The sequence below is a fragment of the Aulonocara sp. 'chitande type north' Nkhata Bay genome, linkage group LG9 (genome assembly GCF_057382095.1).
Source record: "Aulonocara sp. 'chitande type north' Nkhata Bay isolate Kocher_YH1m ecotype deep benthic linkage group LG9, A_spYH_male_GT1.1, whole genome shotgun sequence".
In the NCBI taxonomy this organism is placed as follows: domain Eukaryota; kingdom Metazoa; phylum Chordata; class Actinopteri; order Cichliformes; family Cichlidae; genus Aulonocara; species Aulonocara sp. 'chitande type north' Nkhata Bay.
Window position 1 is genome coordinate 1,301,145 of NC_141352.1, and position 23,339 is coordinate 1,324,483.

Here is a 23,339-nt window from a genome sequence, read left to right on the forward strand (position 1 = left end):
TTACTAGTTAACGTTAAAGGGATGGTTGGCTCAACAGAGCTCTGACTGTTTGTCAGCCTGGCTACAGTGCTGAAGAGAAACCTGGGGTTGTTCTTATTTTCTTCAATCAGTGATGAATAGTAAGATGTTCTGGCTTTGCGAAGGGCTTTCTTATAAAGCAGCAAACTATTTCTCCAGGCTAAATGATGATCCTCTAAATTTGTGACACGCCATTTCCTCTCCAGCTTACGAATCATCTGCTTTAGGCTACGTGTTTGAGAATTATACCACGGAGTCAGGTACTTCTGATTTGAGATCTTAGTTTTCACAGGAGCTACAGTATCCAGAGTTGTACGTAGTGAGGAGGTGAAATTATTAACAAGATAATCGACCTCTGTTGGAGTAGCGTTCAGATAACTGCTCTGCTCTGTGTTGGTACAGGGCATTGAAGATCATAACAGTGGGTGGATTATATTCTTAAACTTAGTTACAGCGCTTTCAGAAAGACATCTACTGTGATAAAGTCTACTCTCCACCGCTGTGTAATCAATTATTGTAAATGTAAATGTTATCAGGAAATGATCAGACAGGAGAGGGTTTTCAGGAAACACTGTTAAATGTTCAGTTTCTATGCCATATGTTAAAACAAGATCTAGAGTGTGATTAAAGTGGTGGGTGGGTTCTTTTACATTTTGAGAGAAGCCAGTTGAGTCTAATAACAGATTAAATGCCATGTTGAGGCTGTCATTTTTAGCATCTACATGGATGTTAAAATCACCCACAATAATTATTTTATCTGAGCTCAGAACTAAATTAGATATAAAGTCTGAGCAATCAGACAGAAACTCTGTGTAAGGCCCAGTTGGATGATAGATGATAACAATAACATAATAGACTTCAGAAGGAAAAAGGCAGAGATCCAACCACTATTCATTAATGGGGACTGTGTAGAAAGGGTGGCAAGCTTCCGCTTCCTCGGAGTCAACATAGAGGAGAACCTTTCCTGGAGTGTGAACACCTCCGAGCTGCTGAAAAAGGCCCAACAGAGACTGTACCCCCTGAGAATTCTCAGGAGGAATAACATCACACAGAGACTGTCCTTCTACAGAGCCACCATTGAGAGTGTTCTAACCTACTGCATATGTATTTGGTACACTAGCTGCACAGGGGCTCAGAGTAAAGCACTCCAAGGGATCATTAACACCGCCCAAAAGATCACTGGCTGCCCTCTCCCCACACTGGAAGTTCTACACAACATCCACTGTTGTAAAAAGGCCCAAAACATCATAAAAGACACCTCACATCCTGGCCACTCCCTGTTTGAACTGTTGCCCTCAGGCAGACGGTTCAGGGCAATCAGCGCAAGGACTAATAGACTCAAATACAGCTGTTATCCAACTGCAATAACACATCTGAATACTACAAAAAAAAATGTCCATCACGCCACTCTTGTGTTAATCTATGCACGGTCTGAAGCATGTATGGGGGAATGTATGTGAATGTTTTACTGTTACGTCTTATTAGTATTTTAAGTACCGAATTTCCCGGACTACAGAGTGCACCTGAATATTAGCCGCACAAGCTAAAATCAGGGGAAATCCTGTTTTGTACATACATTAGCCGCACCTGACTAAAAGCCGCAGGTGTTTCAATGTTGACTTATCATATGTAAGAGAATATGCACAAAGCGAATTGTCAGGAAAGAGATGGCTGTTTGGAGACACACCCCTTTTTTTAATATTTTGAAAAACAAGTTATGGGTACATATTTGCATAACTTTTTAGGTATATGTACAAGTAGCGGTAATTACAAGTACGAAACATGTACTGTGCTTCATAAATGAGTCGAACACCCTCAGAAGGGCCGTGGCGGTGTCCTCCTCTCCATCATGCAGCAGTCCAGCCCTTCGAAATCCGTTGGTGATCGTGGATGTTTTCAAACTTTTCCACGCTGTCAGAATCCACTGGTGGAGTTGGGCATAACTTGCTTTTCGCAAGTTTATCGCCGCTCATCATCCACGCCTCCCACTGAACGTGTAGCGCTACTTTGAAGTTTGTTTTTCACACTACTAGTACGGCACTACGTTGCCTGGTGGACGGAAATGTGACCAACATACCACTCTTGAACCCCGATCCTTCCGCCAGGCAACGTAGTGCCGTACAACAGCGGAACAAACAAAACAAATCCTCTTACGATATCACAAAAATCATGGGTTCAAAGCTTGTGCAAAAAGTAGCGGCTTATAGCCCGACAATTACGGTATTCTATCTATTTTATATATTGAATTTTATTGTTTTAATTATATTTTGATATTGCTAGGGATGATGCAATGATCGGGGACCATTCTTAATTTTGTTGTACCTGTGACAATGACAATAAAGTTTCTGATTCTGATTCTGATTCTGAAGTAAGACTGGTTTCCGAGTTTTACAGCTGGGGTGGACAAGGCTAAGCATCAGGCTTTCAAATGAATTAAAAGTCTGTCTTGGTCTTTCATTAATTAATAGGCTGGTGTGCCGCCATGGTCACCACCCATCTTGAGGAGTTTGCCCCCTCACATATACTAATGTGCCACAAACAGGACTTTAATACCACCAACCATTCCCATTTTATTACAGTGTATCCATATAAATGGCCCACCCCGTAGAAAGCAGGAGCACTAGATGCAAGACAAGGAACACAAAGGAGGCCCAATGACAAAACGGGCCTGAAACATGCTGTTGGGGAATTATATAATATTCTTAACCACTTTATGAAAGAAGTTTCCAAAACCAAATTTGTTTTAAGTTGCAAATAAAAATTTCCAGTTAACTCACTCAAATACTTTTTCTGCATCTAGAGACAGTACAACGGAGTTCATTTCCACCACTGAGCATCTTAAAAACGTATATATAGTTTAGATAATAAAGTATAATGTAAGTGTTGGGGTGGCTGTAGAGCAGGTCATCTACTGATCGGAAGGTTGGTGGTTCAATTCCTGGCTTCCCCTAGTCTGCATGCCAAATATCCTTGGGCAAGATACTAACCCCAAATTGCTCTCCGATGCATCCATCGGAATATGAATGTGTGTGAATGTTAGCTATGAAGCACTTAGAAAAATGTGCTTGTGCGAATGGGTGTGAATGTTGTGTAAAGCGCTTTGAGTGCTCAGATGAGTAGAAAAACACTATATAAGAACCAGTCCATTTACCATGAAGTGAAATGACACTAGTCAATTGAGCAACATTTGCAAATTAGTTTACTAGCTAAAGTTAGCATTACTAGCGGCCAATAGCTGTGTATTTATCACACACAGATGAAATATCTCAATTTTCTCCAATAAAAGTCAAACAAATGACATAAAATAAAGATTTTCTCTATTTCAGTCACTTAGCTGCTACTGTCATGGTTACCGTATTTTCACGACCATAAGGCGCACTTAAAAGTCTTAGATTTTCTTCAAAAAGTATGGCGCGCCCTATAGCGCAGTGCGCCCTGTGTGTTGTAAGGAGGACGTAGTAGAGAACACCATGAGAATGCTAAAGGGTGAAGTGTGGGCGTTGATCGTATATACCGGACAATCGCACATACCTGTATAAAAGGAAAGGTATGTGCATTATGTGGAACATCGTTGTTTTAACAACCCTGAAAATGGCAAAGAGACACGCTTATGAAGCACAGTTTAAACTGAAGGCCATCAGCTATGCGGAGGAACATTGAAATCGAGCAGCGGCGAGAGAATTTAGAAGTAACGAATCGATGGTTCGCAAATGGAGGAAACTAGAAAACAAGCTCCGGCAGGTCAAGAAAACGCAGCTGAGTTTCCGCGGACATAAGGCGAGGTGGCCCGAGTTGGAGGAAAGACTCGAGCGGTGGATCATCGAGCAAAGAACGAGCGGGAGAAGCGTTTCGACGGTCACCATTCGGCTAAAAGCAGTTTCGCTAGCTGAAGAGATGAACATTGAACATTTCCAAGGAGGTCCGTCTTGGTGCTTTCGTTTTATGAAACGGTGCCATTTTCCATCCGGACCAGGACTACGGTAGCGCAGCAACTTCCAGCGGATTATAAGGAAAAGCTGGCCATCTTCCGCTCCTACTGCAGCAAACACATCGGCGACAAAAACATCCAGCCCAGCCACATCACAAACATGGACGAGGTCCTGCTCACTTTTGACATCCCGGTGAGTCACACTGTGGAGAAGAAGGGGACCAGCACGGTAGCGATACGCACAACGGGGTATGAAAAGTCTTCTTTTACTGTTGTGCTTGGCTGCCATGCTAATGGACAGAAACTGCCGCCTATGGTGATTTCTAAGCGAAAGACTTTGCCTAAAGAGAAGTTTCCAGCAGGAATCATCATTAAGGCAAATGAAAAGGGCTGGATGGATGAGGAAATGATGAAAGAGTGGCTGAGGGAGGTGTATGTAAGGAGACCAGGTGGTTTTTTCCACGCATCACCATCGCTCTTAATCTGTGACTCTATGCGTGCCCATCTCACAGCCGATGTGAAAAAACTAGTGAAACAAATGAACTGTGAGCTTGCTGTCATTCTGGGAGGCCTGACAAAGGAACTCCAGCCGCTGGACATCGGTGTGAACCGGCCGTTCAAAGTAAGGCTGCGAGCGGCCTGGGAGTGATGGATGACCGATGGAGACCACAGTTTCACCAAGAGTGGAAGGCAGCGGCGGGCGAGTTACGCCACAATTTGCCAATGGATTGTAGATGCTTGGGCTAACATGTCTGCTGGCACTGTTGTTCGAGCTTTCGCAAAAGCCGGCATCATTTCCGAGGAGCCGCACGGCACGGAAAGTGACTCTGACAGTGAAGAAAGTGAACTTGGCATGTTTGATGGAGATTTAGCGCAGCTGTTCAATTCAGACACAGAGGATGAGGACTTCGATGGGTTTGATGATAAAAATGTGAGTACCAAACTTTGTTTTGCTCCTGCTTTATTTTTAAATACGCACACTTGTATGCTTGTGTGTTGTTGATGATGACGATTACTGGTAATAAAAATGTGAGTACCAAACTTTGTTTTGCTCCTGCTTTATTTTTAAATATGCACACTTGTATGCTTGTGTGTTGTTGATGATGACGATTACCGGTAATAGAAATGTGAGTAAGGTACCGAACTCAGGTTTGCTCCTGCTTTCTTTTTAAATACGCATACGGTACTTGTATGCGCCCTATAATCTAGTGCGCCTTATGTGTGTGTTAAATACAGTAATGGCACACATAACTGAGACTGCGCCTTTTAGTACAGTGCGTCTTATGGTCGTGAAAATACGGTACTAGGCAGCAGCAGCAGCAGCAGTGTTTTGTAGGCTTGATCGTTCAATCTAACAGCGCCTCACTTAGGGTCTTAGCGGCCTTCATGGTAGACTGTGTCCTTCAAAGGATGCAGCCCCATTTAGACACAGTCTACGTATCATTGATTAAAAAGCACATTACCTTGAATCCTTTTTTCACAACACAGATTAATCCTTTGCTTGTTTTCCACAGGTCTCGGTACAATCCTTTACCTGTTTTGGTTTTTGTCACTTCTGCAGTGATTCCATTTTTTTCTGTTTCCATTTTGTTTGAGTCCACTTCCTTTGTGTTTCATGTGTCTTGTAGTGTTTTTATATTTTCTGGTGCTTTTTTGAGTTACTGTGCAGTTGGCCACTGAGGGCCAACATACTTTCACAAATCATAGTGATTATTTATAAAACATTATAAAACATAAAATTATCAAATGTGTAATATTATCAGCCTAGAAATAAAAACATTTTAAAAGAGTTGTGTTTCGTAAGACATTTATTTTCTAATCTTGGCTTATGACCACGAAATCATCCTGGTTATCAACTGTGGAGCATTTTGTTTTGATGGCAGTTTTCTGTTGCACGTCACATTTGATCCCAAAGTCTGTACTGTTTGATGGTTCTCAGAGGCGTTAGTGTTTCATATTAGCCTTATAATTACATATTTTGGTCATTTATGTGAAAAATGTTTATTTACTAATACATAACAATATAACATTTCATATATTTCTACAAGCTCTGATACTTGTGTTTCTGTGTTTAAATGTATATGATATGTATGAACCTAATATGGTGGATGAACATGTCGACAGCTTTGCTTTTAAATGGAATGATTTGTGTATCTGGGTCTGCAGAGTTCTGAAATCATATGGATGTTATTTACTGTAAGATGAATGTTCTGATCCCAATAGTCCTCTGCTTTGGCGTTGGGATAATTGAGGCAGATCACAAGAATGTGGCAATGCAATTAGACCGACATGTTGACATTTAATGTCAATTTAATTCCAAGAATAATCAAAATAGTCTGATGGAATTTAATTTTAATGTGTAAATTTATGTGCTTGTAAAGTAGTCCATTATTTTAAAAGAAGGATGAATGTTCTATTTCTTTGAACACCACTTGCTATATTATTATATTATATGAAGGGTTACTGTATTGCGTTATATTTCAAGTCTTCACACAAGAACCATAGTGCAAAGGAAATTAACAGGGTTCATGTACAGCTAGACACTAACTGAGCATTCAGGCAGTTAGCTTCACTGTAAAACTGCCACCTCTTTGTTATTCGATGTAGTTCTCTCTGTCTCTGGTCTCCCACAGTGTTGGACAGTCTGTCTGCCCTGAAGTCTTTATTAGTGCTGCTGGCTTGCCAAGCAACAGCAGGGGTAAGCAGAATCCTGCACTGCTCCTATTCTTTTCTCCCTACCATCTGAAATCCTCTTTTCTGCAAACTCCTCCATCTTCCTCGACCTGCCCTCAGTTAGCCAGTTCCTTCTGCTGTCCATCATTTGTTCTGCCCTCCATGCATCTCTATTGACTACCTGCAGGTACATGCTCAGCAGGAAAACATGTTGCTCTCACCTCTTCAGACACCAGAAACACCTGTGGGTCTGTGTGGGTCGCTACAGTGCCTCACAGCAGGGCCTCCTGGATAAAATACTTGTGTTTGGTTCATGTGCATCACACTGTGAGATATAGACAGAAACATGGCTACTCTCACCCTATCTTTGAGCTTCATCCACTGACAATAATCATCTCTTGGAGCCCCTGATATATAAACAATATCACTGGTTTATGAATACCTTTTTTTTGTTTAGAAATAAAAAACATAAAAAAATGTTTGGCCTTAAATGTCGGCATATGATGCACACCTAATACATATAATTTGTACTGTAGAGTTAGTCTGAATGTGCATTTTTGTTTGCATGTGTGTGTGTGTGTGTGCATATTTGTAAATGCTATTAATAAATGAAAAAAGAAAACAGATCTTGCTCCTCCATTTGGTGTGAGGAATGTAAAGAAGCTTTACAGTTTGTGAGTCAGTATTCAGATACATAGACCTACACAGATTTCAGTTCAATTCAATTCAATTCAATTCAATTTTATTTATATAGCGCCAAATCACAAAAAAAGTCGCCTCAAGGCACTTCAGTTCAGGGCAGAATTTTCGAAGGATGAAGGTGAGGGTGTCCCCACAGCAATCACCCAACATTTAGCAATGAGATGAGACTGCAAGAAAATATTTTGCTTTCTAATGTCAATTTATCCATCCATCTAAAAGTAAATCAGCTGACTGGTGAACATTGGTGGACATTGTTCTAATTGTGCTATTAATTTATGCAAATTATCACTGTCCTGCTATCCTACCAGTCCATTGGCCAGTCCATGCTTGTAAAACTTTGTGGACAATTTTTTTAAAGCCGTATCTGTGCCAGTAAATTGACAACTTTTAATCAACTCTACCAATTCTGTAAGGAGAGTGGTCAAATATCCAGCAACAATGATGCTATAAGCTGATAGCTAATAAAAGCATCTGGCTGAGACTGTATGCATACTTTGTGGGGGATTCATTTAATGGTTAAAAAAACTGAATTAGGTGCAAAAGTTTTTAAAATGTATGCTATATAACAATTCCATCCTGGAAAAAGAACAGCCCAAAATTCCCATGATATTAATGCCCATTCTGACCACTACTATATGATTAGATTTTGTTCAAATAAAAAATAAAACAAGATTATCTCTTCACAGTGACAAACCCAGGAGTTTTTATGGACTGTAAACCTTCCTTTGAAATACATAAAATTTCAGTTTTCCTTGATATCCTCCCTCTCAGCAGAGACATGTGTCTGGTCATCTAAGCAGGCCTACTCTGTGTCAGCTGGCAACTACCCTTCCCCAAACCTAGCCTTCCATTCTTTTTCATCAAAGGCAATACACACTGTTCCCGCTAACCCCCACTGTGTTTGTCTACATGGGTGAGTCATACTGGGTTTGTGTCATCGCCACCCCATTCCCTTTCCCTCCCTCCTCCCTTAGTCTGACTACAGGCCAGCAGTACCCTTTACACTGCAGGTGAGCTGTCACTGCCTATCTGAGCTGACAAACTGACCTGCCACGAATAGACTGAACTCCACTGTTTGTGCGGGCAGGTGTGAATGTCCACCTGAGTGTATGTATCATTAAATAAAATCCATATAGACTCAGTATTTAAGCTCTCCAAATTTTGCATTAATATTCCAAAAGACAGAAAACAACAACAAGCCTATTATTATTACTTGTTGTTATTAAAAACTTCTTACTACAACAACTCTCATTCACCCAATCAAATCTCTCTCTCTCTCTCTCTCTCTCTCTCTCTCTCTCTCCCCACACAGGACCCCCAGAGGGACACGGTCGAATGCCTTCTCCAAGTCCACAAAACACATGTAGACTGGTTGGGCAAACCCCCATGCACCCTGAAGTATCCTCGAGAGGATAAAGAGCTGATCCAGTGTTACACGACTAGGATGAAAACCACATTGTTCCTCCTGGATCTGAGGTTCGACTAACGGACAAAAGCTCCTTTCCAGCACCCTGGCATAGACTTTCCCAGGTAGGCTGAGGAGTGTGATTCCCCTGTAGTTGGAACACACCCTCCGGTCCCCTTTCTTAAAAATGGGGACCACCACCCCGGTCTGCAAGTCCAGGGGTACTGCCCCTGATCTCCACGCAACTTGTAAAGACGTGTTAACCAAGCCCTACAACATCAGTCTTCAAGAAGCCTTCAGGAACTCGGGTGGATCTCGTCCACCCCAGGGCCTCTGCCACCAAGGAGTTGTTTAACTGCCTCAGTGACCTCGCCCCAGGAGATTAGCGGGTCATCCCCTTCGTCCCCAGACTCTGCTTCCACCACGGAAGGCATTCCAGTGGGATTGAGGAGGTCCTTGAAGTATTCCTTTCACTGCCCGACAATTTTCTCCATCGAAGTCAGCTGCACTCTCCCCGCACTATACACAGTGCAGGTAGAACACCGCTTCCCCCTCCTGAGTCACCTGACGGTTTGCCAGAATGTCTTCCAGGCAGTCCAAAAGTCCTTTTCCATGCCCTCCCATACCCGAGTTTTTGCTTCAGCCACCACCCGCACCGCGTTCCGCTTGGGCTGTCGGTACCTATCAGCTGCCTCTGGAGTCCCACAGGCTAACTATGCCCAGTAGGACTCCTTCTTTAGCTTGTTGGCTCCCCTCACCTCTGGTGTCCACCATTTGGTTTAGGGATTACCTCCACGACAAGCCCAACTACCTTGCGGCTGCATCTCAGTGCAGCAGCTTAGGCAATGGAGGTGCTGAACATGGACCATTTGGACACAATGTCCCCAGTGTCTTTCGGAATGCTGTTGAAGCTCTGCTAGGGGTGTGAGTTGAAGATCTCACGGACTGGGGCCTCTGCTAGACATTCCCAGCACACCCTCACTGTACGTTTGGGCGTGCCAGGTCTGTCCAGCGTCCTCCCCGGCCACCTGATCCAACTCACCACTGGATGTTATCAGTTGAAAGTTCAGTCCCTCTCTTTACCTGAGTGTCCAAAACATATAGCCTCAAGTTTGGTGATATGATTACAAAATCGATCATCGACCTGTGGCCTAGAGTGTCCTGGTGCCACGTGCACTTATGGACACTCTTATGTTTGAACAGTCCAATAACAAAACACTGCTCGGATTCAGGCCGTTCCTCCCAATCACGCCCCTCCAGGTCTCGCTGTCATTGCCCATGTGAGCATTGAAGTCTCCCAGTAGGACAACAGAGTCCCCAGTTCTTTTTATTCTTTTACTGGACAGAGAAAACGCAACTCAGTTGGTAAAAATATTTATAATTATTTTATTCAATCATTACTTTCTGGAAAGGGATGTGCACGAGGCTAAACCCTCTGCAGATCTGAAGCAAACAAATTTCCCACGTGTGGGACTAATAAAGGTTATCTTATCTTATTTAGCCGGATGTTATTTCGGCACTCTTACGTCACACACAGTTTCGATCAAATAAAACTTCTTTACCTCTGCCCTTACGTGATGTGTGTGTTTGTGTGTTGCTTAGTTTTTTCTTCCGGGCCGTTTTTTCTTCTGGCTTGAGTGAACGCTGGTGCGCCAGGCTGCCACGCCTGGCTGCCGCTACTCATCGGTACATTTTCTATTATTTGGATTATTTGGATTCAGATTTGAATGAACAGGGACATTGACACTCAGGACCAGATGGATCTCTGATCGACGTCAGAGCTGAATGTGTTCTCACGTCTTCTTCTCAGTGAGCTGTACTAGCTTAACTGTTTGAGCTATTTTAGCCTACCTGTTCGTCGCTCCGGCCGGCTCGGCTCCTTTTCCTCCACATAATCGAAGATGTGGGCCAAGATATTCCTGAACTGGTCGGCACTATTTTGGATTCTCCTGACGCTCATCTACCATCCTACGGCTGGAGTGCTCCGCTATACAGCCACTGAGCTCCTGCGCCTTCGCGGGTAGCTGTCGCTCCTGTCACCGGCGGAGCTCCACTACCACCCAGACATCACTTTCCAGCCTCGCCAGAAATACATCCATCGCGGGTCCCGCAGGATTTTCCATAACTCCATTGGAACGAAATCGTTTTGGTCTGCTACTCGACGCCCTTGCAGGAACACTGATCAGGCTGTCAACCACCGATCTCTAGCCCACCTGCCCAGGGCACCCACCACGATTAGCAAAAAAAAAAATACTCCACTCAACTTCGGTCTTCTAAACATCCGTTCATTGACAAATAAGGGACCTCTCATCCAAGACCTCCTATCTGACCGTAAGTTTGACTTTTTCTGCTTAACTGAAACCTGGCAACAACCTGATGACTTTTCTCAGCTAAATGAATCTACTCCTCTGGGGTTTGTTTACTTTTCAACACCCCGCTGCTCAGGTCGTGGGGGTGGTCTCGCGATCTTCTTTCGCCAGCACTTGAAAGTCCATCCATCCATCCATCCATCTTCATCCGCTTTCTCCGGGGCCGGGTCGCGGGGGCAGCAGCCTAAGCAAAGAGGCCCAGACCTCCCTCTCCCCAGCCACCTCCTCCAGCTTATCCGGGGGAATACCAAGGCGTTCCCAGGCCAGCCGAGAGATATAATCTCTCCAGCGTGTCCTGGGTCTGCCCCGGGGCCTCCTCCCGGTGGGACATGCCTGGAACACCTCACCCAGGAGGCGCCCAGGGGGCATCCTTGTCAGATGCCCGAACCACCTCAGCTGGCTCCTTTCGATGTGGAGCAGCAGCTGCTCTACTCTGAGCCCCTCCCGGATGGCCGAACTTCTCACCCTATCTCTAAGGGAGAGGCCAGCCACCCTTCGGAGGAAGATCATTTCTGCCGCTTGTATGCGCGATCTCGTTCTTTCGGTCACTACCCACAGCTCGTGGCCATAGGTGAGGGTAGGGACGTAGATCGACCGGTAAATTGAGAGCTTCGCTTTTACACTCAGCTCCCTCTTCACCACGACGGACCGGTGCAGCGTCCGCATTACTGCAGCTGCAGTCCCAATCCGTCTGTCGATCTCCGGCTCCCTTCTCCCATCACTCGCGAACAAGACCCCGAGATACTTGAACTCCTCCACTTGGGGCAGGAACTCATCCCCGACCCGGAGTGGGCACTCCACCCTTTTCCGGCTGAGAACCATGGCCTCAGATTTGGAGGTGCTGATCCTCATTCCCGCTGCTTCACACTCGGCTGCGAACCGTTCCAGTGCGAGCTGGAGGCCCTCACCCGATGAAGCCAACAGAACCACATCATCTGCAAAAATCAGAGATGAGATTCTGAGGCCACCAAAGCGAAAGCCCTCCGCCACTTGGCTGCACCTAGAAATCCTGTCCATAAAAATTATGAACAGAACCGGAGACAAAGGGCAGCCCTGGCGGAGCCCATCACCCACCAGGAACGAGTCCGACTTATTGCCGGCAATGCGAACCAAGCTCTTGCAACGGTTGTATAGGGATCGAATGGCCCATAGCAATGGTCCAGACACCCCATATTCCCGCAACACCTCCCACAGGACACCCCGAGGGACACGGTTGAATGCCTTCTCCAAGTCCACAAAACACATGTAGACTGGTTGGGCAAACTCCCATGCACCCTCAAGTATCCTGGAGAGGATAAAGAGCTGGTCCAGTGTTCCGCGACCAGGACGAAAACCGCATTGTTCCTCCTGTATCCGAGGTTCGACTAACGGACGAACTCTCCTTTCCAGCACCCTGGCATAGACTTTCCCAGGGAGGCTGAGGAGTGTGATCCCCCTGTAGTTGGAACACACCCTCCGGTCCCCTTTCTTAAAGATGGGGACCACCACCCCGGTCTGCCAGTCCACAGGTACTGCCCCTGATCTCCACGCAACATTGCAGAGGCGTGTCAACCAGGACAGCCCTACAACGTCCAGAGCCTTCAGGAACTCGGGGCGGACCTCATCAACACCAGGGGCTCTGCCACCAAGGAGTTGTTTAACTGCCTCAGTGACCTCGCCCCCGGAAATTGGCGGGTCATTCCCCTCATCCCCAGACTCTGCTTCCTCCTTGGAAGACGTGTCAGTGGGATTAAGGAGGTCCTCGAAGTATTCCTTCCACCGCCTGACAATTTTCTCAGTCGACGTCAGCAGCGCTCCGCCAGCACTATTCACAGTGCAGGTAGAGCACCGCTTTCCCCTCCTGAGACGTCTGACGGTTTGCCAGAATCTCTTAGAGGCAGTCCGAAAGTCTTTTTCCATGGCCTCTCCGAACTCCTCCCACACCCGAGTTTTTGCTTCAGCCACTGCCCGAGCCGCATTCCGCTTGGCCTGTCGATACCTGTCGGCTGCCTCCGGAGTCCCACAGGCTAACCAAGCCCGATAGTTCTCCTTCTTCAGCCTGGTGGCTCCCTTCACCTCTGGTGTCCACCATTTGGTTCGGGGATTACCACCACGGCAGGCACCAACCACCTTGCGGCCGCAGCTCAATGCAGCAGCTTCGGCAATGGAGACGCTGAACATGGTCCATTCTGACTCAATGTCCCCAGTCTCCCTCGGAATGCTGTTGAAGCTCTGCCGGAGGTGTGCGTTGAAGATCTCGCGGACTGGGGCCTCTGCTAGATGTTCCCAGCACACCCTCACTACGCGTTTAGGTGCACCAGGTCTGTCCAGCGTCTTCCCCCGCCACCTGATCCAACTCACCACCAGGTGGTGATCAGTTGACAGCTCAGCCCCTCTCTTTACCCGAGTGTCCAGAACATATGGTCGCAGATCTGCTGATACGATTACAAAATCGATCATCGACCTACGGCCTAGAGCGTCCTGGTGCCACGTGCACTTATGGACACTCTTATGTTCGAACAGGGTGTTCGTTATGGCCAAACTGTGATTAGCACAGAAGTCCAATAACAGAGCACCGCTCGGGTTCAGATCAGGGAGGCCGTTCCTCCCAATCACGCCCCTCCAGGTCTTGCTGTCATTACCCACGTGAGCATTGAAGTCTCCCAGCAGGACAACAGAGTCTCCAGGTGGAGCACCTTCCAGCACCCCACCCAGGGACTCTAAGAAGGCTTGAAAGTCCTGCCAGTTAATGTTGATACCTTTAGTTCTCTAGAGGTCCTTGCATGTGAGCTGATTGGACCCATTCCCACAATCATAATAATAATAATAATGGATTGTATTTATATAGCGCTTTTCGGGGCCCTCAAAGCGCTTTACAATTCCACTATTCATTCACTCTCACATTCACACACTGGTGGAGGCAGCTACAGTTGTAGCCACAGCTGCCCTGGGGCAGACTGACAGAAGTGAGGCTGCCATATCGCGCCATCGGCCCCTCTGGCCATCACCAGTAGGTGGTAGGTGAAATGTCTTGCCCAAGGAAACAACGACCGAGACTGTCCGAGCCAGGGCTCTAACCGGCAACCTTCCGGTTACAAGACGAACTGACAACTCTTTGAGCCACGATCACCCATAGCTACTGTATATCGCCCCCCCAAACCTAACCCTGTCTTCCTCAGTGACTTTGCTAATCTACTAACCCATCTTTCGTCTCTCTCCCCAAATGTTAACTTGGTGGGAGATTTCAACATTCACATGGATAATAATGACCTTCTGCTCATCAGAGACTTTTCCTCCTGTCTCGAAGGTTCTGAATTTAAACAATTTATCGACTTTCCCACTCACTTTAAAGGACACATCCTGGACTTGGTCTGCTGTTCTGGTCTTACTCCCTCGAATCTTTCTGCTACTGAAATCCCCACAACTGACCACTTCCTCCTTTCATTTAACCTCACTCTCTGCTGCTTTTTCACCAAGCCAACCCGTCTCATCTCGTTCCGCAACACGAAGAACATTGATATGGACATTCTCAATACCAGTTTGGACAATGATCAGATTCCGGACTTCCATTCTACTCCTGATGATTTGTTGTTATATTATAATAATTGTCTACGCAATGTCCTTGATTCTCTGGCTCCTGTAAAAACCCACTCTGTTTCCTTCGCTCGCTCTGCTCCCTGGTTTACCTCTGACCTCCGAGCTTTGAAGGCCAAAGCTCGGCAGCTAGAGAGTAAATATAAGAAATCTGGTTTAACTGTTGATTCAGAAATCTATAAATACCATGTACTTCAGTATAAAGACTCCATCAGCAAGGCCAAACAAAGCTTCTACTCTGGTATTATCAGTTCTTATGAGGGTAATGCAAGTACTCTGTTTTCAGTTCTCAACAAACTAATTCAACCCCCCAATGCTTTACCACCACACTTCTATTTGTCTGAAACCTGCAACTCCTTGATGCTGTTCTGGACTACAAAAATCAATAACATCCACCAGCAACACAGATCAAATGTTGTGTCTATCCCCTCTCCAGAACCTTTTCTCATTTTTGAGCCGTTTTCCACTTTTCATCTTCCTGATTTATCCGATATTTCCGAGTTCATATGTAAATCAAAGCCTGCCACATGTCATCTTCACCATGCCCACAGGGCTTGTGAAATCCTGCCTCTCTACTCTACTCCCACTCATCTCGGCTATCATTCACTCTTCTCTCAACACCGGTATCGTTCCCTTCTTATTCAAAACTGCTCTAGTCACTCCTATATTGAAAAAACCTTCTTTAGATCCTAACAACTTTAACAACCTCCGTCCGATTTCCAATCTACCCTTCATTTCTGAAAATGCTCGAAAAAGTGGTTGCAGCTCAACTTCATGTACACCTGGCTAATAATAATATTAAAGAGAGATTTCAATCTGGTTTTTGCTCATGTCACAGTACAAAAACTGCTTTACTTAAAGTCACTAACGATCTTCTAATCGGAGCTGACTCTGGTCTTCTCACCATTCTCGTCCTTTTAGATCTGAGCTCAGCCTTTGACACCATCTCTCACTCTGTACTTCTAAAAAGACTTTCCTCTCTCAGCATCTCTGACACACCCCTCACCTGGTTTCAATCATATCTCCTCGACCGCTCACAGTTTGTTCAACTAACATCATTCCGCTCTCGTTTATTCCCCGTCACCTCTGGTATACTCCAAGGCTCAGTTTTAGGCCCTCTTCTCTTCATAATATACATCCTCCCTCTAGGTACCATTTTCCGCAAATTTGATCTTCAGTTTCACTGTTTTGCTGATGACACCCAGTTATATCTCTCTTGCAGACCTGATTCCTCCCTCCCACCTTCCTCCCTTTCAGAATATCTATCTAAAGCTCAATGAGGATAAAACTGAGATCCTCCTTATTGGCATCAAATCCAACCTTTTGAAGGCGAACCATTTCTCACTCACCATCGATAACTCCCCAGTTTTCCCTTCTCCTCAGGTTAAGAGCCTTGGTGTCATCCTAGACAGTTCACTTTCCTATAAATCTCACATCAATAATCTCACCCGTTCTGCCTACTTCCATCTACACAACATTAACAGATTGCTTCCTTCTCTTTCCACCCAGTCTACGTCCATTCTTGTCCACAGTCTTGTTACCTCCCATATTGACTACTGCAACTCTCTTCTGCATGGTCTCCCCCAAAAATACCTCCATATTCTTCAACTGGTTCAGAACTCTGCTGCTCGCATTATCACCAGAACCCCTCCTACCAGCACATCGCCCCTGTTCTTCAGGAACTTCACTGGCTCACCGTGAAATTCCGGATAATATTCAAACTTCTTCTGCTCACCTTCAAGGCCATTCATAACCTCGCTCCTCCTTACCTTTCTGACCTGTTAACCACTACCTGTTCTGCCCGTTCACTTCGTTCTTCTTCTTCTATCCAGCTTGCTGTACCTTCCTTCCGCCTCACCACCATGGGAAGCAGACCTTTCAGCTGCTCTGCTCCCAGGCTGTGGAGCTCTCTGCCCCCAGAAATAAGAAACACTGGTTCTCTCCCCCAGTTTAAATCCCAACTCAAAACCCATCAGTTCAAATCTGCATATTCACTGTGAATCCACTGTTTGTTAATTTTATCTTGTGCTTTTTGTTTTATTGTTCTTATTTTGTCATTGTTTTATTATGTGTTTGATCCTATTGTAAAGTGTCTTTGGGTGACTTGAAAGGCGCTCATAAATAAAATTTGTTATTATTATTATTATTATTATTATTATTATTATTATTACTTCCGCTTTTTCTGTCTGCATCGGTTTCCTGTTCTTAATATACTGCACAAGACTTCCAGCTCCAGTCTGGCTAAGCAATTGGCTTGTGAGTCAAAGCTGGCCTGTTATTAAAATACATAAACAAAATAATCAGAAAATAAGCACTAAGAATATCTATCTATCTATCTATCTATCTATCTATCTATCTATCTATCTATCTATCTATCTATCTATCTATCTATCTATCTATCTAGCTCTCTCTCTCTCTCTCTATATATATATATATATATATATATATATATATATATATATATATATATATATATATCAGGACCGGTTCCCTGACCGGAAGTCGAAGGGAACAAACCCTCTTGTCCACTGGGAGAAACCCCAACATACCAGCAGCAATCCGAGGGGATACCTAGATACCCACCCCAGCCTGCCGCCTCTCACCAGAAGCAACTCCAGACTGATAAAGATCTCTAATTTGGATGGTTGAAAGAGTTTTCATACTTCATTTTCTTTCATTCCATTGCTTTTCTTTAGCTTTCTATTTAAATATAGCTTCCCTCTGCTGTTGGAAACTGGCAGCTAGGTTTTCACTATGCAGACTAAGCCAAAGACACAAGAAGAAAATATTTTGACAATAGGCTTTGTCAAATTTGGCTTGAGATTCCTTCATCGCCTTGCGCAGCAGACCATTAAATTAAAGCTGTGCTTGTGTAAATTCTTTTCACTGCTCATGTGATTGACGTTCTGTTTGAAAGTAAAGCAACAATAAAAACACACAGACCACGATGTGGGCTTCATAGATAATTGGCAAACTTTCTGGAGGAAAACTGGTCTTGTTAGGAGAGACAGCATCCATCCCACTTTGGATGGAGCAGCTCTCATTTCTAGAAATATGGACAAATTTATTAAACCCCACAAAAATATGACTATCCAGAGTTGGGACCAGGAAGCAGAGTTGCAGTCTTACACGCCTCTCTGCAGCTTCTCTCCTGTTACCCCCCAAAAACCCATCTCCACAGAGACTGTGTCAGCTTCCAAAAAGACAACAAACAAACTAAAAACCAGCAACAAACAACTTAAACATAAAAAATCACAAAGAAAGAACAATACAGTATCCACATCTGAACCAAAGAGTAAAACAGTGAAATGTGGATTAATAAATATTAGGTCTCTCTCATCAAAGTCTCTGTTAGTACATGACTTAATAATTGATCAACAATTCCATTTACTCTGCCTTACAGAAACTTGGTTGCAGCAGGGTGATTATGTTAGTTTAACTGAATGAGCACCCCCGAGTCATTCTAACTACCAGAAGCCTCGTCCACCCCAGCTGTAAAACTCAGAAACCAGTCTTCCTTGTTATCATCTTTCGTCCACCTGGGCCTTACACAGAGTTTCTGTCTGATTTCTGAGACTTTTATCTGATTTAGTTCTGGACCTGTATTACTTTGTACTTTAAGTTCTGCAGTAAAGCTGTGTTTTAATTTAAATTTAATTCACGAGTCCTGCATTTGTGTCCAACTCCTGCCTGCTACACAGCCAGCTTTGACATTTTTTGGCTCCAGACATCTAAAAGATACACTGATAAAAGCTATTTTGGAGAGAGGTATATATAATCTATGCAAATCATGTAAAATTTACTCTATTATTGCACTCAGCCAAGGAATTATAAAGTAATGGGTTAATTATACCCTTTTCCTAACAGTAACAACATTACATTAAAAAATGCAGTAAAATATACCCCCAAACAATGAGTCTTATGTTCCTAATTGCGCATGCGCCAGACCGCGCTTTTTGACCAAGCGGGACAGCAAGCAAATTCTAGGTCCTCTTTCCGGGTTCCAACGAACCCGATCGAACCACAGAAGTGAAGGTAAGCTATTTACACAGGGTGAATAATATATAATAGCATATGCAAATGGTAATTTTTGAAGTAATGAGCTATAACACTTCACTTGTATTGCTTACGTCTGTGTAATGCACCATTACTTGAAATAAAACTTTGAATCTGCTGCTGTCTGTTAACCGTCTAGACAACTGCCGGTAAGTTGCAATGGTGCGCCTTTTATCAGTCAGCATGCATGACCAGTCCTGGACAGGTAATTGGAACGCTGAGGTTGTGTCCAAATTCATGGGCTGAATCGTCCTGAGGACCCGGCTTTCGCGGGCTATGTGGGCCGGTCCTCAGAAGGTTAGATAGGCCGGATGTAAACCTATGTTTAACCAGAGTAGCGTAAGATCTGAAAATGATGTGCCGGGATTGTGCCATTCTCGGCGGCTCTAGTGACCCTCGAGCTCTCGGCTAGCTATCGAACTGGTGGGTAACAGACATCTCCGAAAATGTCGAAGCACTTTTGCAAATATGTGATGTCTCGATAAACGGAGCAGATAGTTGCAGTTTACATACCCACATTCTCTCCTGAAAATATGTTAAAAGTTTATTTTGTGACCCAGAAAGAGTCATTTTAAAAGTTAGTAGCGGCCGCTATTGCCGTAAACTGGAGTTTGGCTGGGCCACGCTATGAATTCTGGGATATGGTGGGCCACGAAGGACACACCCGACCCATCCTTAAAATTCGAGCAAAAGGAGGACGCATTTGTCGGTTACATTCGGAGGAGTCCACGAATTTAAACAGCCTTCGGCACGTCGCTGTGACGTAATCGGTCTACAAATGCGTCCCCAGGAGGATGAAGCCCATGAATTTGAATCACAGTCTTTGCAAACTACTTTCCTGCCTTGATGAAAAAGAAAATGGACGTCAGACAATTTATTTTGAGAAATGAGAGGGGCAATCCTTAAGTTGTGGTGGCTCTGCTTCTGGGTCAACACATAAAACAGGTAAACAAACTTAAATCCTGTATGTCTTTGAGGTTCTATGAACATTGGGCAGATCATTCCCAACAGTCGTGTTTTAAACTCTTAAAAATCAGCTGTTGCTTCTGTCTGCATCTCTCCATTGATCTGTAGCTCCTCATCATCGTGGAGCGCTCACTGAAGATCATCGTAGAGTTCAGACGCATCACCAGTTTCGTTGGTGGAGACATTCGTGCTGAAACTTGATGAGTACACACCAGGTCTTTTGCAGCTTATGCCTGCTAAAGAAGGAGCTGCTGGTTCGAAGATGGTACCTCAGCTGGACAAATTGAAGGACGCATGTCATTTGACTTTTTTCACAAATATGTAATCATGGAGGGCCGCAGTGGATAGCAAGAAGGTCCTGGGTTCAAATCCTGGCCCAGGGTCTTTATGTATGGAGTTCGCATGTTCTCCCTGTGCATGTGTGGGTTCCCCCCAGGTATTCCTCCCACAGTCAGAAAACATGACTGTTAATTGGTTAATTGGTCTCTCCAAATGTTGGTGTTAGTGTTCTGTTCTATGTATCCATATTTTTGATAATGTACATGCACAGAAACAAGCTCTTAGAGTTTCTGTATGTGCTTTTGGCTTTTAAAATGGACTAAGTGGCCTTTGAAAGTGTTGTCTGCATTAGCTGTTGTGTTGCACTTTATTCTGTGTTTTTATGGAATAAAACCATTGTGATGATGAACCATCTGAATGTCTTTTTTGGGGGGTACATTTTACCTTATATGAATAGGTAATGTTTATCAATATAATATCAATGATAATAATAAAATTTTATTAGTAATTATATAATTAATTTTACCTAATTTCAATGAGTAAGTAGCTGTTGAATATATGCGTAAATATGGGGTAAATTTTACCCAATTTAATTAAGTATTTCATAGCTTTTTATTGAAGCTATTTTATACACAATATATTGACTTAAATCTACCCCAAAAAAGTCAAATTGTTACCTCAGATTTATTGGGTAAATTCTATAGATGACTTCTTACACAGTGAACACACAGGAAATAATTACGCATGTTAAATTCACATTTGTGTGGAATGTATACATTTTTAGCACATAGGGAAAAAGACATGATAATAAAAACAGTATAATAATAATAAACAGTATAGAGTGGTTCTATAGTGTAATGGTTTATATATTCACCTAACAAGTGAAATATCAAAATAAACAGTACATACTTCAAATTTGACATAAAGGCCACACATGTTGTGTCTCCCTAAAGGCTTTATCCTTTTGCTTGTTGTTGCAAAGAAAATCCAACTTTTGAATAACAGTCAGTGCAAAGGCAGCACCATTGTTTTACATTGCTAACCAACAGTCACAACAAATTGCTTTCCTTTGCAGAAAAGTTTTGTGTATTTAAAAACAGATTTTTCCCAGTGCTACGGCCCCCATGCTGAGTTAAATGTAGGCATTTATTCTCCAACTGAATTGGGCCTGGAGATACGCTTTCATTAGGACTGTGATTAGCATAGTGCTTGTTACTACTGGGCCTGTTAGCAAAACAGAGCTGTCTGTCTGTCTCTACATGTTCCCTCATTACAAGCAACACAGAAAACAGCCGTAGAGTGGAGTTATATGAATCACAGGCAGGACACACAGGTTATAGCTCAAACTGTTTAATGGCTTGAGAAAAGAGTGATTGCTGATTTTAATGCACCTCAGCTAATAAACAACTAGGAGAAAGACTGGCTGATGTGTGGTATTTTTATCTCCTGTGTCGAGTAGCTGGTAACAAGAGTGAGAAAGAGAAAATAGTTCAAAACGTTTACTGGAAATGATTCACACGAAAAATCTAAATAGAAAGCTGGAGGAATCTGAAGAAAGGTTGTGGTGCTACATGGTGTTTCCTGGGTTTAATCATTTTTATCTGTCATTGGTTTGTGCAACAAAGTTAAGCATGGTTTAAAGAGGTCATACATGATAACGATGCCGTCTACTGAAGTAGCTTTTAATAAGTTTCCTATTTTCGTTCACCGAAAGATACTGAAACACCTGAAATTAAGTGGAAAAAATTGCTTGCTTGCACATAGTTAGGATTAGGGATGGGTACCGGTGTCCGGTGCCATGATGGCACCGGTTCTGACATGAACGGTAGTAACCAGACCGAAAAGCAGCGCACATTTCGGTGCTTTATTTCGGTGCTTTTTTTCCTGAGCTGTGATACACTTCTAGCCAATCATTTTACGTTTCCGAGGATAGTAGGCGGGACCAGGTACGTACGTTCTGTTAGAGCAGAGCTACAGATTAAAAATGCCCAAGGCGAAGCGGTCAAAAGTCTGGCTGTACTTCATAGCAAAATATGCAAACTCAGCAGCCTGCAACAAGTGCTTTAAGCTGATACTGTGATACTGTCAAAGGAGGTAACACCAAGAATCCGATTAAACAGCTGGCGACGCATAGCGTTTTTTTTAAAAGCCCAGAAATGCGCCGTATTTGATAGCTTGCTGCGAGACCTCACACCGTGCACGTCGGGTGGGTTGCCAGTTATCGGACCCGGAGCAACATCCCCCAAAAACCCGAAGAATAGAGTCCTGGCCCCTAGCCCTGCCAGTGTAGCAGAAATGATGAGGATGATGATGCAGCAGCAGCCGTTCTTCTCTGCGTGAGTAGCTTAATGTTGTTCGTGTGTAATTTACGTTGAGTAGGCTAACCACGTTATTACATTAATGCATGTAAGGTGAACTAGCAAACATCATCATAGCTACATGCGGCTGTCTTCTTGTTTGATGGCAGATACTCCCTTCACCCTGGCCAATAGGGCTAAAATGACCAAAGAAAAAGTGGGAAACAGTTAAACATGAGAGGGTTTAAGTTTGTGTTTTTTCCATTGTTTAAGCACTGCTTCCAGCCAAGAGTGATGCCATATATGCCACATAGCTGCAGAAAAGGCACACATTGTTATCTTTTTACAAAAAAACCAGCTGAACATGAGAGGTTTTTGGACAAAGTTTGTGTTCTCCATTCTTTAAGCACCGGTTCGAGCACCGTTTAAGCACCGGCACCGTTTCAAAAGTACCGATTTGGCACCGGTATCGGATAAAACCTAAACGATACCCATCCCTAGTTAGGATACTGGAAAAAAGGAATGTTCTGTTGTGTTTGCAATCAGTGATAAGATCAGATCAATGTCACACATGGTGGATAATGCTGTGGTTCTTGAGACATACAGAGTTTTAGGTCATTGATATGAGGTCATGTACGATAATGATGCCGTCAACTGAAAGTATCTTTCAATAAGTTTCCCATTTTCATTTTTTTAAACTCTTCTGCTGTTCTGAGGTACGTTAACTTTGATCTGACATTAATATGCCTGTGATGATAGACAAAATGCAGAATCAGTAGCCTTGGAAGAAGTTTGTGCTTGGAGAGTGCTGCTTTCAGGAGTTATGCCAGTCTATGACCAATTTCAAATCCCCTTTATCCATCACTTTTTCCCAGTAGACCGCATTTGTTCATCATAAACCCAAAGGCTGGGAATTGAAAAAGGACAAATCTTAAATACATTATGATCAATTAATACAATTAAAAATCTTTATTAGAGTGCTTCTGTAACACTTCTGGAGTCGTTACAGTATACTAGGACCAGTTAGGTTCGACTACTAGAGCAGTAATGAGCGTAGCATGTAATAAAGACCA